Raw genomic sequence first — 20439 nt, forward strand, 5'->3', positions numbered from 1 at the left:
CCAGAGTGCACTGTGTATAAAAGAATTACAGAGTGAAGTTCATGTGCCCAAGGTTTTAAAGAATAATTAAGAGCCTAATTATAAGAGTAATGAAAAAAGCCGTACACAATTCCAAGTTAGCTTTGCCTGTTAAGAGTAGAAAACTCATTTTATAAGTAATAAAATGATAATGCTTACACAATGCAGCTTTCCAATTTCCTTTTCAAATTCCACTGTGCTTGAGGCACCATCCTCTTTGACTGCATGCATTCTGATCTTTGTTGAATAAATTTCATCTATTAATTCTTCTATTCGTTGGCCTTTATTGACTGTCCAGTCCATATGAATGGCCGTGGTTGAAACTCAGCTGAGAAAGCTGAATGACACATGGCCCTACCCTCTAAAGCTCACTCTCTCCTGTTGGAGACAGACTTCTAAACAAAACCACCATGCCTCCAAAGAGAAAACCCCATTTTTCTGGGAGCTCAGAATGGGAAATAACTCTGCCTGGGGATGGAGGTGGGAGGGAGGAGAACTTAGGGAAGGCTTCTAGAAAAGGTGACATTTTGGCTGCATCTTGAGGGGTGACCGGGAGTTTGCTAGTTAGAACAGGGAAGGAAGAGCATTCTGGGTTGAGAATTAGGACAGAGTCTTCTCTTATAATCCACAAAGCAAATGTCAGGTCATACAGGAGCAACTCAAAAGACCTTTTGCAGAGATTTAGTTATTATTGCCCATGCTAGACTATCAGCTGCTACTGACTTTGTGCAGTACTTAGACCACCTAAGTGAGTGCCTGATAGGGCATTTTGAGGATGACAGTAATGCCTGTGCTGGAGATGAATGGGATGTGACCCTCATCTTTTAGTCATGACATTCCAGCTCTCCTACCTTGGGTTTGTTCCCAATAATTAAGTGGCCATCACAGCAGTAGTGACACCAAAGCACGGTAGTGAGTATTCTTCTGCAAACTCCAGGAGCATCTGTGGAACCAAGTGCAGATGCCTTTAACCTGTGCAGCAGTCGACTCAGGTTACCAGTCACCTTCTTCAAGTTCTTCCCGAGAAGATGTATCTTTCTCGTTCAGCCCAATTTTTATAAACCTTAATGTTCTCTTAAAACTGAAATTTTGCACAGTAGCCATTAGCATCAGAGCAACATTCCCATGAGTTATGGAATCTCCTAGAGTACTTTACTCTAAGCAAAGAGCCAATTATTGCAGCCCTGAAGTTGGAGGGGACACTGATTAGTATCTGTGGCCTGGAAGTACAGATGGATGGCTGTGGAGGCCACAGCATCTTGAGGATGTTAAATGGGGTCAAAAGCAAATCAGACTCCCTTATGGCCCAACTCAGGAGTTATTCTTAGGCACAGGGAACATGAGAGAGGTCTCTAGAGTTGGGAAGAGTGGACACCTAGTGGGGAGTCCTTGGACCCTGCAAGTTTCCATTCAATTTCTCACCCTGGGCACTGCCCCCCCCTGTTCTCTGTACCTATTCCTTCTCTTCTATTTCTCCTCTCCAATTCTTCTCTTATTTCCCCATTCCTCTTTCTCAGTAAATATATCTTTTTTTTCTAGAAGTTTCTACTGAGTTTGAAGGTTTCAATGACCATGTTGATTACAGAGATAAGAAGGCTATTTCCATCGCTGTCTTTGGATGACAGACAGCAGAGGCTCCTCTCTGCAGGCCTGGCCAGACTGCTTATGAGGAGCTGGAGGGAAAGATGAATGGCTTTAAGTCACTCAGGCCAGTACCTAAGAACCCAACACTGTGCTGGGCCTTGGGGGTGGTCCTGGGGTAGCCTGAGGGTAAGGAATGCTAGAGAGGTATGGCAGAGAGAACCTGAGAGAAGGCGTTAGGACATGCAATGAAGTCCCATTTCCCACTGATTCCTAACTTTATTTTTCTGCCAAATTAAAGGAAACATATCTTCCTCATATGGTGGAGAAATAAATGAGACATAAGATAAGTCTAAAGCTCAATATAAATATAAGGGTTTGAACCCATCTAAACTGGGTCTGTGTGGGCTCAGCTGCTCCGAGCTGGGCTAGACTTGGAATAGGAAGCAGTTTCACTTGCCCTTTTCTCCTGTGGGCCTAGAAATCCCTGGATCAGATGATGCTGTGGAGCTCACTGTGGGAGAAGGGGAGGGAGCAGAGCGGGGCTTGAAGCCTGAATCCTGGAGCCCAGGTTAGGTCTCCATCAACCCGAACAACATCTCTGAGTCCCCACTTCCTCATCTGCAAGACGAGAATTCTAATCCCACCTCACACACTTAGGGATAGAATCAAATGCAATACTAAGCCCAAAGTCACTGTATAAACCACAATACAAATGTGGTTATTAATATCCTATCATTAATATCTTGGTGTTTCTTATACCAATGGATTTCCAAAGGGAGAACATTAGCAAGATAAAATAGCCTCAGAAGGAACCAAAGAAACTACATTTTGTACACTAGGGTAATATAAATTCAGTACATTTTAAAACTTAGTTTCTATGTAAGATCATTTAAAAATCAGTTTCTATTAAAATTCAGAAGCATTTCTAAGTATTGGGAAAGACTCTCTCCCTGCTCTTTGCCATTGCTACATTGGCCTGCCTCTGGAGGAGAAGGCCCTCTTCCCTTCCCACTTCACTAGTGTAGGACTCTTTGGGTGAACTCCCTCCCCGTCCCCCCGAGCAGTTGGGTGGGAGTGTGGTAAGCCTCTGGTTATGCTTTAAAAATAGTGTTGAGAGAGAGGCAGGCAGGCAGGGAGGCTCACCTGACAGGAAGGACAGGTTTTCCTGCCCTCCCTCCCCACCTGCCCCACACCCAGTCACTCTGTCACCCCAGGGGAGCTGTCAGCCCAGCCCCACAAATTAGAGGGTGCTGCATGGCCCTGGCCCCACACAGTGTTTCCATGAGAACCTCTCCTTCCCCCGATTTTCCCTTTTCTTCCGGGGCCTCCTTGCACATAGAAAGAAACCCCTGCTCCTAGCCCCGTTCCTGTATCTAGACCCTGGCAACCTCCGTCACTCATCCAGACATTAGCTAGGAGCTGGCAGTGCCAAGGATGGCCCTGGAGAGGAGGATGGGGCCAGGGTTGGCACCTGGGCCACTTGGGCAAGCCTGAGATGTGGGTGCAGCCTTTGCTTGGCGCTCCCAGTGGCCCTGGCCTGGCCTCTCCTAGGATCCAGAGGAATCCTGGACCCTGAGTCCCAGGCCCCAGGAAGGGAAGCAGTCAGACCTCTGGCTTCCCCATGGTGGCATCTGAGCCCATGGCATTGCCCTCTTCCAAATACACCCTGCATCCCTTGGCTCTGCCTCACCCTTAACCCCTGGTCAGCTCCTTCCCAGTGGCCAGCACTACCCCTCCACTGGCTGCAGACACGGCTGCATCTTGCTCTCAAATTATTCATAGGGATGCATACCTCCTGCCTGTCCTGCCATACCCCTCACAGACCTCAATTAATGCAGCCCAGCTGATTGAGCATTTGTCTTTTGATGGATTGAATGACAAACAGCCCTATGAGGTCTCAGCTTGTCCTCCATCATCTCTGGCCTGAGGAGTTTCCAGGGTTTTGGGAACTCTGGGCTTCATGGAAAGAAAGAAAAGGTACAGTAAATGCTCTGGGACTGTCCGAGCCTGAGGACCAGAGAGCACGGCGTCTTGGAATCAGACTGATGTGGTCGGCCTCCCCGCTCTGTAATTCATCCTATAGCCTTGGACAAATCCATTAACTTTTCTTGATATCAATTTCCTTATCCGTAAAATGGGGATGAAGTTATCTACTTCAGAGAGTGCTGTAAGGATTAAATAATCTCCAAGGCCTCTACAGTGTTCAGACACACAAATCACCTATAGCACCACTCAAAGTGTATGTGCAGATGGGGTCTGGCTTCTTGCATTTTGTTGTTGTTGTTTAGTTGATGGTTTTCTGCATTGTGCATGTGTGTAGTTAAACAAAATGCCCTATCACTGAGATCTGGCCTGCAGGGCCAGGTCTGGACACAGATAACACTGCTGGAGGAACACTAAAACCTTTCTTGATGTGCCACAGGCTTTTATTTCTCTTATTTCTCACTAAGGACAGGGAAGCTTTCATCAGCAACATCAACAACAACACAATAAACATGTGGACACCTCCCCAGGGGTTTCTGTTGAGCCTGAATTCTCCCACCCACCCGCCCCCACCAATTGCCTTGGAGATGTGGGGCCACCAGACTTGAAGCTCGTGTCACTCCCAGAGGTTGAGGAGTGAGAATTCCTTGCACCAGGGGCTGCCTCAGCAGTGCAGCCACAGGAAATAGTCTTCACTCTCTCAGTGGGGCTGGTGGTGACCAGCAATATCCAGTTAAAAGCTGTCGATCAGGGTCTCTGAGCATTCCTGGTCTGGGAACGGAGGGGAAGAATCTGGCTAGCTCTAGGGTTACACAGCTGAGTCTGGCCTCATTAACCAAATTAGCTAACCAGCCGCTGTGCAAGTGATGTCTCAGATGCCCCAATGTTCATGGAGGAAATTAACTCAAATTATTATTATACACACCCCACATCATCAATTGCATTTAGCAAGTGTCCATATATCAAGAAGGAGGGAAATCACCACAGACTTAGCTTTTGTATAGCCCTTTGCTCTTTAAAAGTAACTTTTTAAATAGTCTAGCACTGATTCCCGCCTTATTTCTGGACATCAACAACACAGATGTTACTATCAGCATTTATTTAGAGACTAAGTGGCATATCCAAGATCACACAGCATATTGAGGGATCCAGGGCTCCTCTCTCTTAGTCCATTATTCTTTTTTTGTTTGGTTTTCTCTTCTGCCATAGGCTAGTTTGTACACATCAACCATAGTCATCTTTTAAACCTCAATGAGACCGTGTCACTCCTGGCTCACACCCTCCATAGCTTCCCAATAGAGAGAGCACAGTGCAGGTGGCTCACCTTCTTTAAGCTGCTTTCCTCCCCATCTCTCACACCAGGCCGCCATCATGCTTCTCCCCCACTGACTCTCCACAGCCTGCCTCCTTCTCAATCCCAGGGCTTCCTTGTCCTCCAGATCACTCTGTCCCACTGCCTGCTTTTCGCTCTCTGGAATCATCTCATTTATCTGTTTACATGTTTGTTTCCTGCCTCCCATCAGCAGATCATCAATTCCATGGGGTCAAGGCCTTTGTTTTGTTGATGCTGCATCCCCAGTATCTAGATTAGTACCTGGAACTTACAGGATAATCAATGAAGGTTTTTTTTGAATGAATGGATATTGTACTGCATTGATAAAAGAAAGAGAGAAAAGTCCTGGGGGAGAATGAAGGAAAAGAGGTTATTAACGATGGGAAACGATATGCCCAATATGAGTGAATAGCTGCTATCAGAGATTGCACAAGCTCTGCTGGGTCACCCCATCCCCACTGATCTAAGGCTCCTGAGCCCTAGGCTCACGCCCCCTCTCCAATCTGATCAACAAGCCAAACCTAGCAGTAACTCCAGAGCGGACTTTGACTCTAAATGTGGCCTTAACCCTAGGCCTGACTGTGAAAACAACACCTTCTTCTAACTTTAATCCTGTCCCTAATAACCACCTTAACTTGGCACTCTAATCTCAATGGCAAACCCAAATCCATAAGCACCGTCCCCTCTACTCAATGGGCCAATCCTAGACATAAGAGCCATAAGAATCCTAGACATAAGCAGGCCAGACAGACTGTTATCCCAGTCCTGCCATATTGAACCTTAATTAGATCTTCCTCAGTTTCCCTGAGTGGAAACTGATGGGGGAGGTATGGACTAAAATTGGTGACACTGAAAGCTAGAAAAGACCTTAGAGATAATCGAATTTCTTCCCTTTGGGGATAATATTGCAATGAATACATGCCATCATTTATTTTCTATGTGTCCCATTGGTTCTTTTTTCCTTTTTCTTGCCATCTTTTGGATCAATCAAGCATTAGTTAGTACTCCATTTTGCCTCCTCCATTTGCTTTTTAGCTAAACCTCTTTGTTTCGATTGAGTTTATTTTAGGGATTATAATATGTACCTTAAACTTGTCATAGTCTACATTGAAATCACATAAAAGAACTTAAACCAGTGTCATTCCCTTTTGTAACCCCCATCTTTTGTTCTACTGTTATCATATACCTAAGTACTGCATATGTTATAAGCCCCACTATTATTGTTGTTGTTATTGCTTTAGATAGTTATGTCTTAAAGACATTAAGAATTGAAAAAGTATTTTTTTAAAGTTACCACTACACTTAACAATTTCTGATGCTCTTCATTCATTTCTGTAGGTCATTGATGCTCTTCATTCATTTCTGTAGGTCACTGATGCTCTTCATTCATTTCTGTAGGTCATTGAGGCTCTTCATTCATTTCCGTAGGTCATGTTTCTGTTTTCTTTCCCTTCAACCTGCAGAACTTCACAATTCTCTTCCCCTACCAGGGATACCGCAGCCTCTCTACCCTTCCATCCCTATTTCCATACAGCTCCAAAACCTGCAAGTTTCCAACCATTTCCCACAATGCAGTTAAATGCCAAGATAAATTTTTTGGCATTTCCAAACTCCCTAAGGACAGGCCCAGATGGAGCCATGAAAGAGAAGAGAGGGCAAGTAACCAGAAGCATCTCCTCTTCCTCCTTCCTACATCACCTTCCCCATACTCCCCAAAGGGGACCTCTCTGACACTGCAATTCCAGAGTAAACTACTGGATGATGATGATGGTTATTATTATTATTTACCTTCTTTCCTTCCTGGGCCAGGGAGGAGAGCATCAAGCCCTTTGCAGCAGCAGTCTGATCCCCTTCAGTTATCCTCAGGTATTTACTAAGCCCCCTCCTTGGTGCAGACCCTCTGCTAGGGGAAGAGGAAGGCAGAGGTGGAGAGGCTGCAGGGAAGTGAAGGAGCTTATAGACTAGATGGGAGAGCATGGACACCCCTCCTAAGGAAATCAGCAATCCAATCTTCTTTTTTGTTTCTTCTCCCTCCTCTTCCCCTTTCTTTCCCTGCCAATTAGCAAGGATCATAGAACTGTGAGTTGGAATAAGCGTGATTAGGTAAGAAAAGTTGATCAAAGAAGTCCTTAGATTCTAAACTCTGCAGGGAATATTGCCTCTGAGGCCCCTCTCATCCCTAAATAATGGGGCAAGAGATAAAAGGGACCCCCTCAAAGCCTTGGGAATATACAGTTGAGGGCAAGTCAAAGATTGCAGTGCTGTACACGTGGCAGATTTGGAGAAGACGTGGGTAAGTAGCTGGAGACAATCCTCTGAAGGGTTGTGAAGGGATGAGGGGTGCCAAGAGCATGTTCCTCAGCTTGGAGGCAATGGGTAGAAAGATGCATAGCTGGCACCAAGCCAGGTCCCTTTCTGGCTCCCAAGTCTACAGCATTTTGTTCCTTCTCCTTCCCCATATGTGTCCCCAACCCCTCCAACAGCTGACCTCTAGTCATCCCACAGAACATACTCAAGTTCTACCACTGAGGCTTCCACAGCTACTGCTATTGTTGCTATTTCTCTTATTATTTTTTCTGATGAAGAGCCCTGGAGCCAGTCATACCTGAGTTCAAATCCCAGCTAGGCCACTTGCCAGTTGGCTGACCTTAGATATTCACTTTCCTCATTGAGTCTTGGCTTCCTCTTCTATAAAAATGGGGCTATTTTCTTCTTTTTTTGGACAACTCTTCAAGAATGAATATAACAGGCATTGAGTTAACATCCTTAAAATATAAAGAATTCATCTAAAACAACAAGAAGTATACTAAGGGCCAGGTGCAGTGGCTCATGCCTGTAATCCCAGCACTTTGGGAGGTTGAGGCAGGCAGATTGCTTGAGCCCGGGAGTTTGAGACCAGCCTGGACAACATAGCAAAATCCTGTCTCTAAACCCCCAAATTAGCCAGGTGTGGTGGTATGCGCCTATAGTCCCAGCTACTCAGCTGAGGTGGGAGCGTTATTTGAGCTCAGGTAGTCAAGGCTGCAGTGAGCCAAGCTCACACCACTACACTCCAGACTTAGCAATAGAGTGAGATTGTGTCACAAAAAATTAAATAAATAAATTTTGAAAAGAAATATAAGACAAAAACAATAAGTGGATAGGAGTCACAAACAGATAATTCCAAAAGATGAAATCCAAGTAGCTAATAACATTTTAAGACATGTTTAGCATCCTTAATACTAAAAGTGAAAATTAAAGAAATGAGACATATTTCACTTCTGAAAAGCTACTATAGTTTTTAATCTATAATAATCAGTATTGACAAGGGTGTGATAAGATGGAGAGCCTCCACTTGGTTATTATGAATGCTTTTTGGAACACAATTTGGCAATATGTACCAACAGCTTTAACAGTGCTCATGCATTTTGACCTAGTAATTTCACTTCTAGGACCTAGTAATTTCACTTCTAGGAATCTGTTTGAAGGATATAATCAGAGATGAGGTCAAAGATTAATATTCACAGATGTTCAGATGTTCATCACAGAGTTATTAACAGGAAATTTTTGGAAAAATATCTAAATGGGCCATGAGTAAAAGAATGTTTAAATTGGTTATAATACATTCTTAAAGTGGAATTATATAGCTAATAAAAATATTTTTATAGATTGATGATATGTGATTACAATAAAATATTTGCTGATAAGCAGGAAATAACGTACATAATGTATAATCTCAATTTTATGCAGCTATATTTATGCTTACATATTATGTATGCCATTAGAAAATAGACTGAGAAACACCCCAAAAGGTTAACAATAGTAATTTGAAAGGTCATACATGACGTTTTCTTATATTTTCTAAGCTTTTCACAGTAAACCAGCATTACTTTTAAAATGAGAAAATAAACTACTATTTAAAATCACAACTACATTGTTTGACCCAGTAATTCCTCTTCTTCAAATGTATTTAAAAAATCAGAAATTCAGTGAAACATGTTGGTATAAAGAGCCAGGACTCAATGGTGATTAAACCATTACTTATAATTTTAAAAGGTAGGAAAACAAAGTATCTAGCGGTTGGAGAACAGTTAAGAAACTAGTTGTATCTCCACATAATGGGACACTGTGAATGCACTAAAGATGCTTGTTAGAAATTTTAATGACATGGAAATATTTGTGTTATAAAAGTCGTTAAAAGAACAGGAAATTGTATAAATTTAAAATGTATATTTTAAAATGTTAATGACATGGAAATATTTGTGTTATAAAAGTTATAACAGTTATAAAAGTCATTAAAAAAAGAACAGGAAATTGTATATATTTAAAATGTGTATTTTAAATATATGTTTAAAATGAATTTTAAAACCTGGAATGCACACACTTAAATGCTAGCAATGATTTTATCTTGGGCATGGGATTATATATGATTTTTATTTTCTTCCATATACTTTTATATTCTTTTATATACCATATCTATAATGACTATCAATACTTCATGAGCTTATTTAAAAAAACAGAAAAAAGAACAATGGAGAAAGAGTCTGAGAAGAAATGAACTTCTATGTTGGAGAATGGAGCTAAGGACAATTATCAAGATTGTTGAGAACATTAGATGATGATTGTGACCAGCACAGTGCCTGGCATATAACAGATGCTCAAATAAATGCAGGTTTGTTTCCGCCTCCCTCTTCTTTCCTGCACGCATCTTTCTTGCTCTGAACCCTATGTGCCATTGACAGTCTGTCTCACTCTCCTTTACTCGAGTAACATTTGTCTTCTCAGCAGGTCTGCTGGCCCAGGAGGACTGAGCTAACTCCTTCCTTCAAGGCATGGTGCCAGCGGGAGCTCAGGCAGCCTTGCTGACTAGTGATGGAGGAACGGGGATGATCCCTCCTTCCCTTCACCCTGACAACCCATATTAAGGGTTTCTTCTCAGGATGACATCTAGGGAGGTAAAGTTTGCATAGAGTGAAGGAGTGAGAGGGAGTTTCCTTGTAAATGATTTTTTTTTCTCCTCTTTCTATCCCCCCAGTCTAGAGCCAGCAGAACATCCAGGGAAAGAAGGTAGCGAGATGGCTCTAAGGAAGGTTCCTACACCAAGCATTTCGCCTTTGCTGATAACTGGCATCCCACCAGTAAAGCTGAATGTTCTTTCAAGATACCTTTCATGATGCAGATTCCCTTTGGAGGACAAACATATTAATATGCACATATTGATATGTATATATTTATCAGCTCCCCTTCAGAAGACATGTATGTGAGAGCCCCTGCATAAGGGAACTGAACAGGGAACTACTGAGAATGGACATACCTGGGGATGGGGGTCTGGAATTTTCCATTAGTAAACCCATACTGAGGCTACCCTGTGCCAGGCACTACTATATCACAGAAGATGCAGACCGATATGAGGCAAGGTCTGGTCCTCAGGTTTCTTACTCTGTAAATGGAGAACTAAGACAGACTTGTGAAAAATAACAGCAAAAACATATGGTAGCATGGAACTGCAGGACTGAAAGAATCTTAAAAGTTTTCAAGATTGACCTTCCAATTGGTTATCAAATAACTGTTGTAGAGGTGTAAGCACAAAGGACACAGAGCTCAGACATGGGTTGAGCCAGGACTGTCTGGGAGTGCAGAAGGATTGTTAGAGCTGGACTGCCACAGAGGACTGGGAAAGGCTTTCAGGACAGGTAAAGCACAGAGCTGGGACATTTGAGGGACAGTGTGTAGACTGTTGGAAGGAGGTTGGTGAAGGAGAGGAGTAGGGAAAAGTACACGCAAGGGAGTTGAGGTCAGTTTGCAAAGGACTAAGGATGCCAGGTTTGAGTGTCCAGACTTTGTCCTTTGGACAATGAGAGGCACCTGCAAATTTCCAAACAAAGAGGTGACTTTGAAAAGAGGTATCTGAAGGTAATTCTAAACGTTGGCAGGAGACAGTAGGAACTGGTAGGGATTATAGACAAAGTGGTAAGTCAGAGACATTCATACCATCCAGGTGAGATGCCAGGAGCATGGATTAGGATGGTGGAGGTGGGAATGGGAAGAAAAGGACCAGTGGCGAAGGACTTTCAAGGGAAGACTGGGCAGGCCTCGGGGGCTGAGTGGTAGCCAATCTGCCAGCCCAGCACACTCTTTGTATACCTTGGTCTCAGCAGCTGAGGCGCCACTGCCCCAGGAGTGCTCAGAGTCTCTGGGGGAGGGAGAGGAAGCACATTTCTGACCAGGGTTTCCAGGAGTTGTGCACCAGTACAGACTGGCACCCAGGGCAAGGGTGGGGTCAGGGAGAAGGGCGGCTCCTCCTATTCTCTTGGATAACAATGCCCCCAAGCCTGCCATTTTCTGTGGTTAAAAGGAGGGCCTTTCTCCCCGCCAGTCCCTCACCCACAGGAAATCCGTGTCCCGGGAGTTCACAGCTGTGAATACAGTCTGTTAAATAGCTCAAGACGGGCCAGGTGCTGCCTGGTGCAGGCCTCCAGGGCCCTCTCAGGGGCCCAAAGCAACCAAGCACTGCCCACTCGGTCACCTAGCATGTCTTTCTTGAGGACTTACTTTGCATGAGGCAGGTGCTGGATGCTGAGGACACGGAGGTGAGGGAGACAGAACCACATCCAGTGGGGCCACAGACAAGTCAACACATGGCTGCAATGTAGCCAGACACTTGCTGGCTGAGATCTGTGCCAGGTGTCAAACAAGCAGAGGATGGGGCTGGAATGTTCAGAGGGAAATGAAAAAAGGCTTCACAGAGGAGGTGATGTTGAACAGTCTTAAAGGAAGAGAAAGGGCTTGTCGGGTAAATGCAGGTAGGAGCAAAGTACATTTATTGCATTCCAGGAGATGCTCTGAGCCAAGGACTAAAGCATCATGGTGCAACTACAGAACCACAAGTCACGGGTCAAGCTGCAGGGGAGAAAGTAGAAACGGGTGGGAAATGGAACCGGAGTGATACACAAGGTCCAGGTAATGAGGATACCTGTAGGTGTCCCAAGGCGTATAAATTTTATCCTGTAGATCATAGTAGCCATTGGAGCTCAGATGTGGCCACTCACTGTTGGACCTGCCTTGGGGAAGTTTTACATTTTTTCCTCTAGGGGAGCTTAGGGAGTCCAGATGAGGCACAAGTGTCTGAGGGAGAAAACCATCTCTGCATAAATCACATTCTACCAGGCGGGTTCCCATGTCAGGGTTTTGCATGCTCTGTTTCTTCTACCTAGAATGCTCTTCCCCCAGAGACCTAATTTGGCAACTATCTCCCCGCTCCCCCTTCTATTATTAATCTCCCCGACACTGCTATCCTCTTCCTTTCTTTTTTCTTTCCATAGCACTTAACATCTACAGTAGAATATGTTCACTTCTTATGTCTATTACTCATTGTCTGTCTCTGGGGAATGTGACTCCAGGGGAGCAAAGATCTTTATATATCTTGTTCCCCAGCTGTTTCCCCTATACCTAGAGCTGTGCCTGGCACAGGTAGAGGCTCAATGACTATCTGTGGAACAAATGAATGAAGGAAGAAACCGTCTTTGTAATTCCAGTGCCCAGCACAGAGCTGTGAGACGTATGCATGTGTGTAAGAAATGCTACCATCATTAGGGCGCCAGCAAGTGAGTGCCCTCGGGTTTTCCTGCAAACCCCGAGGCCTAGTTGGGCCCCCCAGAGTGGCGCGGTTTCCACTTACTCCTTGCCGCCCAGCGGGGCACTTGGCACGGCCTGGGGCGAACGTGCCACTCGGAGAATAAAGCACTTCCTCCGCGGGGCGGCCCTGCCAGGCTGCCGGGGTCTTGCGTCCCGGAAACACCTCCCCCCAGTCAGCCGGGGAAGCCTGGGCGGAGCTTTCTAGGAAGCAGCCCTACCCTGCCTTGCCTTGCCTTGCCTGCCTGGAGAAGGAGAGAGAACTTGAGTTCACAAGGCCCTACTGGCTGCTGGGCACAAGCCCAGGGGGCGGGTCACCTCACTGCTGAATGAGAGGTCTCTCCTGGACCCCAAAGTCCTCCTAAACAGGGTCCCAAGCACTGAAAATATCCCAGTGTCCCGGTACCCATTCATAATTTTATAATTATATTTGTTTATATGAAAAGAAAGAGACACAAACAGATATGTAAGAGTAGGATTGGGGCATGAACACAGGGACACTTAGCTCTATCTGAAATGTTTATTTATTGCAAAATAAAGTGATTAGAAGCAAATGGGAGAAAGAAGGCTTGTTTTAGGTGGTGAAAATATGGGTGCTGGTTATATTGTTCTTTTCACTTTTCTGTAACTTTAAAACACTTCAAGGTTAAAAATAAAGGAAACATAACGAAGAACATAAGGAAGAATGCTAATAAATATATGAATCAACAAGATTCATATATTTTTTTTCTATGATGACTACTTGGAACTTTGCTGAATTAATGAACACCTTGGATCCAGCCTTGGTGTTGCTGTATAACCAGTCGGTAAACCAAAGCACCATGGCAGTGTGGTGGGGCAGAGCTTTGCAGAATGAGGGGTCAGGGAGTATGGATAGGGTGGGAGTGGGGACAAAGGCACTTTGTAAGTGTCTCTCAAGGCTCACCATGCAGAGAGCCACCTGCTCTTCCCACATAAAGGGCCTGCCTTTCTTCCTTGGCTTCCCGCATGTTTTATTTTTTGCCTCTGACCTAGACCTCAATTGTTGCCACACGAATTAGATGGTGGAGAAGTTGGATGAACAGAAAAGAAGAAAACCTGGGAGGTGGTCTCTGGCAGTAGTGGTCCAGCCAATGTCATCTCCTGGAAATTTGGGTTTCTACCTGTCACTACAATCTCCAAGTGGGGGATTTTTGAGGATACTCATGGACTCATAAGATACAGTGAAGGCCAGAATACCTCTGCCCCCAGGCCATCGCTAAATAGCACCTTCCAGATCCCAGGAAAGCACATGAAGATTTGTCAGATTCCTGTTTATCCATAATTCAATGAAAGTACAAACCATAGGAATTTTTTGCCTGCTTTTGGGAGGAGACAAAGGAGCACATTTTCTTTCTTTTTTATAATGTTCAGGGCATCTCATAAGGTTGGTGTAGACTCAGCCCCATCACTCATGGGTGGTAGCCTAGCCAGTCCTGCTGCTGTAACAAAATACCCTAGACTGGGTGGTTTAAACCAAAGACATTTATTTCTCACAGTTCTGTAGGCTGGGAAGCTCTGGTATCTCATCCTCTTTTTATAAGGGCACTAACCTCATCATGGAGACTCCACCTGCATGGCCTCATCAATACCTCATCACCTCCCAAAGGTCCTGCTCCCTAACCCCATCACATTGAGGGTTACAGCTTCAACATACACATTTCGGGGGAACACAGTCCATAACAGGTGGGAGTGTCTTGGAAACCAGGCCTCATGGGAGACATAAACACTCCCTCTGTGCATCCTGGCTGATGCATATACAGTCTTTCTTTGAACTTCCCCAAGGCAGGCAGCTCCCTCCCTCCATCTATTGGACATGATTCTGCTCTCTGGGAGAGACCAGATTTGTCTGGCCCTTCCTGTATTTGTAGACTGAGTCATCCTTTCTCTAGACTAAATGCCCTAGCTCCTCCCATAAGCTTCCTACTCTCTTAGTGGACAGATCTGTGCAATGGGAATGATAGTTCCAAGAGTACTCTGAAACCCCAAGAGATCCTGAAATATGTCTGACACATCAGAGAAGGATTGGTTAGGTTTGCTTGACAGAACTGTTCTTTAAAGATTGGTAAATGATCAATCCACTAGCCATGGAAGTGACAACTTGGGTTTAACCAAGTTGTAAAATCACCCAGTGCCAGTTACTTAGGGCCTCTTGACATGTATAGATGCTTGGCTGAGTCCTAGAAGTTCAGTGTTGACTTAGAAACTGCCCTCAGCCTGGTGTAACTACCCAGGGTAAAAATGAGTCAGGAGGCACCCCAGGTCCTCATTCATTTTCCAGTCTCCTGAAGGAAATCTCTGGGCAGATGGGGAGTTATCAAGGAGCCACCAGGGAGCTGGTCTGAATTCTGAATAAGGCAGGAACGTCCCCAAGGTAGGCAGCTCCCTCCCTCCATCTGGGTCATAGAGTTGAGCCGGTTAAAGATAGAGTGACCCACTAGAATTGTTTAATTTGGGGCTCACACTGGGCCCAGAAATTTCAAGACTTCTTTAGAGCAGGTTTTTCCAATCACTCCTCCGTGAAAGTTGTCAAGTGTTAACTCCTCAGGGAAATGGAAAGCTAAGAATTCTCCACAATTGGCTCAGGAAGTACACACTGAAAGTTTAGCCTGACTTAAATCCCTAAGATATGTGTTTTATTCAGCTTCAGGGTACCCTTCCTATGTACCCATTTCAGGGATTGGAGACAAAGTTCAGCTATAGCAAATGTTAGCTCTAAACAGGAAGTCTTGGCCAGTACTCCCGATCTCCAGAGAGCTAGATGGGTGGGGGCTCTAATTACAAAGGGAGAATGGGTGCTGGGGGTGTCCTGACTTTCTTCCTGAGACACCTCATCGTCCTTCCTGCCTTACCCAGAATTCAACCCAGCTCCCTGGTGGCTCCTTAATACCTCCCCGTCTGCCCAGAGATTTCCTTCAGGAGACTGCGGTAAATGAATGAGGGCCTGGGGTGCCTGCTGACTCATTTTGACCCTGGGTAGTTACACTGGGCTGAGAACAGTGTCTAAGTCAACACTGCAGCTTCCGGGACTCAGCCAAGCGTCTGTATGTGTTAAGAGGCCCTAAGGAGAAAAAGCAACCAAGAACAGATTTAGAGAACCAGATAGCCACTCTGTAAAACAGGCTTCCAGACCCTGGGCACCCAGCTTCCCATGTGCCTCTGGGCCCCAAGACAGTTCTTAAAAGTGCCTCTTAAGTTTCTTTCTGGGCCTGTTGGAGCCTGAGGAGGTTGATACATAACAATCATATTTTCCCCATCCAAATTCTGTTTTTTCCTTTTTTGGGAGACAGAGCCTCACTCTATTGCCTAGGCTGGAGTGCAGTGGCATGATCATAGCTCACTGCAGCCTCTATCTCCTGGGGTCAAGTGATCCCCTCACCTCAGCCTCCTGAGTAGATGGGACTACAGATGCACGCCAACCATACCTGGTTATTTTTTAATTTTTTTATAGGGACAAGGGTCTCACTATGTTGCCCAGGCTGGTCTTGAAGTACTGACCTCAAACAATCCTCCCACCTCCATCTTCCAAAATGTTGGGGTTACAGGTGTGAACCACTGTGCCACGCCCAAAGTTCTGAAATATAGAATCAGCGGATGGATGGAAAGACGTTGGCTCTGTTATGGACTGAGTTGCTGAGGACCAGGGACTTCCCAAGGGGGCCCTTGAGAAGACCAGCTTCAGCAGACCCCCAACCTGCTATAGGCACCCCCTAGTTGGTACATCCTTTACCCCTACGCCTGTCAGAGCAGCTTAGAGTGCAAACTACCTGCTGTGAGGCACACCCAACTGGGTCCTGATCCATTCCCAAACTACTCACTCAGTCACTACCGCAGTTCACCTCTGTCAGGGGTCAGGCATGGTGGAGTAACCTGCCAGGAGTGCACAGATAATTCCCTCCTCATTGAAACCAAAGACTAAGGAAGAAGCTGTCCTTCATCTCTAGTAATTATTTCTAAGCGAAAGAAGGTTGAGATCCGGGGTAAAGAATTTGGATTAGGAACTGGCTCCCAGGGGAGTTGGAAAGCAGCCACTGACAGAGTCCATCAAGTCTCTCAGGGGGAAGCATTCTAGTCAATTCTGGAACCCTCTGAGCAGCCACTTGGTGCTTGGCACTATGCTACCATCTGGAAATGATCTGTGCGATGGGCTTTGCGGCCTTACCTCCAGGAGGCAGAGGCATTAAGGATTTTTTCAGTGGTGTAGGGTGTGTGGGGTGAGGGTGGGCTGGGACTGGGGATTCTCTCCAGCCCCAAAACTTATTCCCCTTGAGAGTACGGAAATGTTGTGGGGAAAGTACAAGAGTGGTGGACTATATTATTGTTCACCAATAATAGATAGCATGAGGATTCGAATTTCTTATCTACTTTAAAACGAGAAATGCAAGATGAAGAGAATGCCTTCAACATTCTCAACTAGAGGCAAGTCGTTTGTGCTGCCTGGAATTGAGGAATGAACGAAGTACAGAAAGAGAGGAGAGATAGTATTTCTGTGGGAGACACTCTAAAGAAGGTGAGCAGATACAGCGGAGGCCTGATGAGAGGGAATACATGGAAGCATTAGAAAAACTATGTGGTGGCCAAGTGTGGTGGCTCACACCTGTAATCCCAGCACTTTGGGAGCCTGAGGCGGGCGGATCATGAGGTGAGGACATCAAGACCATCCTGGCCAATATGGTGAAACGCCGTCTCTACTAAAAATACAAAAATTAGCCAGGTGTGGTGGCATGCACCTGTAGTCCCAGCTACTTTGGAGGCTGAGGCGAGAGAATTGCTTGAACCAGGAAGTTGGAGGTTGCAGTGAGCCGAGATCGCACCACTGCACTCTAGCCTGGCAACAGAGCGAGACTCCGTCTCAAAAAAAAAAAAAAAAAAAAAAAAAAGACAGAAAAGAAAAACCATGTAGCTTAAATAACATCCTGCCCAGGGGACTACGCTGGTTAGACCACTTCTTTAAACTCTAAACTATAACTGCAGGGGTGTTTATGTTTACAGCCATAACCCTTCAAGGAGTAAAACAGCAATCCCACAGAAGTACCACATTAGCCAGTTTGCCTTGTCCAGCACCTCTGCGCTCAAGGTGGCTGCTTTCTGCAGGGATTCAAAAGGTATTAGCCCCCTACTTGTGTGGGGGTGTGTGCACTCTCACTGGCTTTCTAAGATGATTGGCTCCCCAAGGGTTCTTGCAGAAGTTTTGGGGGCCTCAGATCAGCCTCCAGGGGAGCCCAGCTTATCTTCCCAACCCCTTCTTAGAACTTCCATAGAAGAGGTCTTGACACCAAATGGCAGGTCAGGTTTGGAGAAATTTCTCAATTCATTAGTATCGCGCCATTCACATTAAAATCGCCTTCCCTTTGGGGGAAACATGTGATTTGACTGTAAAGGAGGGACCAACTTTTTCCAGTGGCCTTTCTCAGCCAGGACAGTTCCATCACCTCCTGGCTATGTGATGGACAAGATCTCCCACATCCTAAAAGACTGCTCCAGGCTACTGCTGCTGCCACCACACCCATCTTGGCAAACTAAGATGCTGACTTCTGTACCCAGAGCACAATTATGCCCAGCTCTGCAAACCCTTACCAGCATTCACATGCCAGTGAAGGCCCACCCTGATTTAATAAGACATTAATGTCGAACAATAACAAAGGATTAATTTAAGCAAATAGAGAAACCTGAGCTTACATGCTCCATGTACCTAACTGATATGGGGCCACGGCCTGTCCTTTGGCAGGACTGGGTCCTGGGAGGCCACAGGATTGGTGGAGAGAGTCATATCTGCCAAGGATAACTTTCAAGGGGATGTGTGCCTGGGAGAAAAGGGTAGGGATTGTTTGTAAGGTAAGGGCTGCATTTGCAGCTCCCATCTGCATAGGGACCTGTCCAGTGGAATAAGTATGGAGCTGGACACAAGGAGGTTTCAGCCAGGGGCTGTGTGGGCTGGGGCCAGAGCCCTAATCTCTCTAGGTCTCACTTTCCTCACTGGGTCTTTGGGTAGGAAAATACTTCTCTAGGGAGGATGCCCTGCAAGTGACATGTGATCCTTCATCCACACTGTAAACTCCTAGCAGAGAGAGATGGGTGCTAATCACTCCTTCTATCTTCTAGGGTACTTAGCAGAGTGCTCAGCTCTTAGAAGACACTCAGTCAAACAAATGTTTGTTGAACAAATATATGAATCTGTTTCCTCCATGCTAGAAATCCCCTATCCTAAAAGGAAGCAAGTTTTGGGCAAGTCACAAATATTCCAATTGTTATATCCAAGACTCTCCATTTCCATATTGTCTGTAGTTCTAGGAATTTGCTGAGAAACATCAACAAAGTAATGTTTTGCTTTATGAAGGAACAACGCTCCCAAAAAGTTGGGTGTAAGTTGGATTTTTATGAGACAATTTAGTATTTTAAATGCACAATGTGAATTGGTTATTTTAAGAATGCAGTGAAGTTGTATAGGAAGTGAATAATTTGTTAAATCAGTGTAAGGTAAAACCCAGCTAAACCACAGAAATTATGCATACACACAGACACATTGCACCCACTGCACCCTCCCATGTGTTCTGTTGCTAAGGGTTCAATCTTAAAATAAGGATTACATTACATTATCTTAAAAGAAAAACAAGGGGAAAAAAATTCACTAGTGCTGTTGCCTTTAAAAATGCAAATAATGGATAGGGATTCTCCTAATCTTCCGGGATTGCAGCTCCTGATTCAGCTACGGATTCCCAGTAGGGGTAGAGGGGAAAAGGGCTGGAGAATCACTAATCACCAGTGGCTGATTAGCTTCTGGGAAACCAGTGAGTCACACGGGGCCACGGTGGGCAGCCCACAAGTGCTCTTCATCAATGGCCATGAGTCCTCTCCCAGAAGGAGTAGGGTGGGACCCTCACAGCCATCTGGATGGACTCAGCCTGGAGCGTGCAAATAGAACTAAATTTGTTTTGGGTTTAGAGGTCTCTGTTGCTACCTCTAAACCCAAAACAAATGATCTTAATTGGACTTTGTGACCTTACCTCCAGGAGGCAGAGGCATTAAGGATTCTTTCAGTGGTGTAGGGTGTGTGGGGTGGGGGTGGGCTGGGACTGGGGATTCTCTCCAGCCCCAAAACTTATTCTCCTTGGGAGTAGGGAAATGTTGCGGGGAAAGTACAAGAGTGGTGGACTATATTATTGTTCACCAATAATAGATAGCATGAGGATTCGAATTTCTTATCTACTTTAAATCATGCTTGGCTGTAACACACTTTAACCAATGAAATGTGCACAGAAACCACCTGGGTCATTTCCAGGCAAAGGCTCCAAGAGCCAGCTCCCATGGTCACCACAACATTCTGGACAGTGGCTGTGGCATCATCCTGGATCCACAGGGATGAGAGCACAGAGAACCCCCAGCCAACCTATGGTAGATATGCAGAGTGAGCAAGAAATAAACCTCTGATGTTTGAAACCATTGATGTTGGGGATTGTTCATTACCATGGCATAACCTTGCCTCTACAGATGGGTTCATGACAAATACAAATCGGTTAAACATAAATCAGGTAGGAAGATATCACAGAACCAAGGAACACCTATAGCCTGGGCTGAGTGCCCATGGAGAAGGAGCATGCGTCTCCCAGGTTACATCTGAGCCTGGAGTCGCCAGGCTTCAAAGACCTGAGGGAAGCTTGTCTTGTCTCTGCGAGATTGAGATAATCTTCAATGAAACCTTGTTAATAGTTTCCCCTAAATGAACACAAGTGGTAAGTTTTCCTTTGTGCACTCTGACCTTTCCCAACTCCTGTCAGTCTCTATCTATGGACTAAGCATAAACTGGTCTCAGCCTGGTGCCATGCCTTCCAGAACAAGGTGTATTCCAGACCTAGATCGTGTGAAGCCTGTGGGAAGCAAAATCTAACCTGCAA

Source organism: Macaca fascicularis, chromosome 13 (genome assembly GCF_037993035.2).
Source record: "Macaca fascicularis isolate 582-1 chromosome 13, T2T-MFA8v1.1".
Classification (NCBI taxonomy): domain Eukaryota; kingdom Metazoa; phylum Chordata; class Mammalia; order Primates; family Cercopithecidae; genus Macaca; species Macaca fascicularis.